This window comes from Elephantulus edwardii, unplaced genomic scaffold (genome assembly GCF_000299155.1).
Source record: "Elephantulus edwardii isolate Elephantulus edwardi_28Jun2011 unplaced genomic scaffold, EleEdw1.0 scaffold00367, whole genome shotgun sequence".
Classification (NCBI taxonomy): domain Eukaryota; kingdom Metazoa; phylum Chordata; class Mammalia; order Macroscelidea; family Macroscelididae; genus Elephantulus; species Elephantulus edwardii.
This window is the reverse complement of record NW_006400117.1, coordinates 1,015,667-1,018,911: the sequence shown is the minus strand read 5'-3', so window position 1 is coordinate 1,018,911 and position 3,245 is coordinate 1,015,667.

Below are 3,245 nucleotides of genomic sequence, written 5' to 3'. Positions count from 1 at the left end.
CAGAATCAACCCAAAGGCAGCTTGTTAGCAATAGCTGGTCTGAAAAATACTATGAAGACAATTGTGCTGGGGTCAAGATGATGAGGGGCATGTGGAATTAGATGGAATTGTCTGAGCTCTTGGTGAGTGATTTTGGCCAGAGGGCAAGATGGAAAGGGAGAAATAAAAGATCTCTGTGAACTTGGATATCTGGCTGGATGATGCCCCTTCCACCTTCCAGTGCTGTGCTGGATAGCATGGCCGGGAGTAGTCAAGGGTCTGTGAGCACTTGCAGTGTGTGATCTAAGTGTGATGTGCACACCTATTTCCAATTTAAGAGTTTTAGTACAGAGCTCTGGTGGCCGAGTGACAAGATTCTGGACTGCAATCCTGGAGGCACGAGGTTCAAATCCACCAGATGCTCCGTGGGAGACAGATGAGGAATCTCAGTTCTGACTCTGTGGTACACAACAACAAAAAAAAGGTGTAATAGGGAGTTGTGACGGCTTAGTGGTAGGAAGCTGTACTGCAATCCTGAAGGCACATGGTTTGAATCCACCTACTTCTCCGCCAGAAAAAAATAGACACTCTCCTCCCATGCAATTTACTGCCTCTGCAAAACCACTAGACGGTCAGCCATGGGCCAGTTTTGACTCAATGGTGCATGACAACTGTGGCATAATGCCATGCATTGCATCGCTAAATAAAAGGTCAGTTGTTTGAACCCAGCAGCTGCGCTGGAGAGAGAATTAGGGGCAGTCCCCTCCTGCAACAATTTACTTGTAGGGACCTGTTATGCATCAGAGAGTTGGACAATGACCAAGGAGGATAGAAGGAGAATTGATGCCTTTGAGCTGTGGTGCTGGAGAAGAGTATTGAGAATACCATGGACTGCTAGGAAAACAAACAGATTTGTCCTGGAGAGGGTTAAACCGGGTGGCTCCTTGGAGGCAAGGATTCTGAGGCTCCGTCTAACATACTTTGGACATGTTGTGAGGAGAGACCGGTCCTTGGAGAGGGACATCATGCTTGGGAGGGTGGAGGGACAGCGCAGGAGAGGAAGGCCCTCTATGAGGTGGATTGATTCAGTGACTGGGTTAATTGGGATGGGAGTGTCAGAGACAGTGTGATTGGCACAGGACAGAGCAGAGTTTAGGGCTGTTGTACACAGGGTCACTATGAGTCACAAGCGACTCGACGGCACATAACAACAACAACAACATGAGTCAGAACCGACTCTGCGGCAATGAACTGAGGGGGTTTTTTGGTTGTTGTTATTTACAACTTAGTACCAGCAAGATAATTAAAATACCTCATTAACAATTTTGCATAATGACCTCTGGTGGCCTAGTGATAAGAAGCTGCACTGCAATCCCAAAGCTCTGCAGTTCAAATCCACCAGCTGCTCAGCAGCAGACGGATGGGAAGTTCCTTCCCATGTGATTTACTGCCTCTGCAAACAGCTGAAGGGTCAGCAATCTTGTATGAAGACTACACAATGAAATGACAATATTTTAAAAATATACTGGGTGAAGTAAAATGAATTATTACAGTTAATTCCACCTCCCACCCCCTTCCTTTTTTAAATGAAAGACTGCCAAAAGAAATCTGTCTTGGAGGAAATGAAACCAGGATGCTCCTTAGAGGTAAGGATGGTGAAACTTGGTCCCTACTCTCAAATACTTTGGGCATGTTATTAGAAGGGACCAGTTCTTGTAAAAAGACATCATACTGGGAAAGAGCGGTTTAGTAAAAGAGAGGAAGACCCTCAAAGAGATACACTGACACAGTGACTGCAATAATGGTCTTGAGCTGGCGGAGATCACGAGGCAGGCACAGGACAGGGCAAGGTTCCAAGCTTGTTCATAGGGTCTGTCGGTCACTGTGAGTCATCAACTCAAAGGCATCTAACAGCAACAATAAATAGTACATTTTAAATTGCATATATGATTTACATTCTAATCCTATGGCTTATCTCATTGCCATCAAGTCGCAACCAACTTAAAACTGACTGACTCTCCAGAGCTTTTCCAAGACTTTAAGTTGCACTGGAGGAGATGTCGACCTTCCACAGTGGCTGGTAGACTCAAACTACCTTTGAGTGGACAGCACAGCCCCTCCAGACCACACCATCAGAGCGCCCTTACAGGCTACTTGGGAAATGGGAAAAAGAAAGGAAAAAAAGCTCACCCATTCTTTACCTCACATGGCCACTCTGGTAGATTCTTCGCCTCCTTCCAGTCCTTCTCTGGTATCTAGTGCTGCCAGGACACTTGGGAACTGATAAGGCATGGCTGGCGTCTTGAGGCTGAGGTGGGCCAGCTCACAGAGCAGCAGAAGGGGGTCTGGTCCGATGCAAAGTGAGCCAGCTGGGGAGAAATGTGCTGAGACTGGCCATTTTCAAGTTTCCTGTAGCTCATGAAACCAGATCACCCAAGACAGGCAGGGAGGTGTCAAAGCACAGTGTGAGCTGTCTCCTGAGATGCCTCTTGGAAAGATAAGACTAGGGGAGAGCTGAGAGGGACTGCAGGTTTAGTGCTGGGAGTGAAGAGGCACCAGCAAATGTGAGGAGGTAAGGCAGCAAAGGAGGGAGGTGAGGACAAGCAAAGATAAACTTCGCCTTGAGGTGCAGGGTGGGGACAGCATGAGAGCTATATTGCTGTATTTGCATGTCACATGTTTGTGTTTATATGTGGCAGAACTGTTGTGGAGCCCTGACCATGGCCTGGGCATTGCGATAGCCCTGAGGACACAGAGACCATAAAGGATAGCTTTCAGGTCTGAGTGAGAAGTCTTCTGATGGGGAAATTCCAGTGGCAGCAGAAGGCATGGTGAATGCCCAAGGCAAAGAAATTCAAAATGGGTGTGAGTGGAGACTTCCCACAAGTTAGCTAAAGTTGAGACCTGAAGGCTTAGTGGACTCAAATGCGGTCAGGGGAAGTTATTCCGCTCAAAAGTGGCAGTAAATGCAAAGCTGAGAGTTTACGAAAGCTTAAAGCAGGAAAAAAGACAACCCAGAGGAGAAATCTGGAGTCAGGGGTTCTAGATCCAGGTGGGACTTGGATGATGATCCAAGGAGACCACTTTGAGGTTCTTTCCTCCCCGTGGGGTTTATTAGAAGGCTGCTTTCTGAAAGCTCTTTGCATTTTGTTTATTCCTGCATCCCCATGGCTCACCACCTTGCACCCAGTTGAAGCTAAGAGGTGTCTAAAGAAGAAACTAATGCATGCAAAGCCAGGTCTACATGTAGGAAGGAGACAAAAACA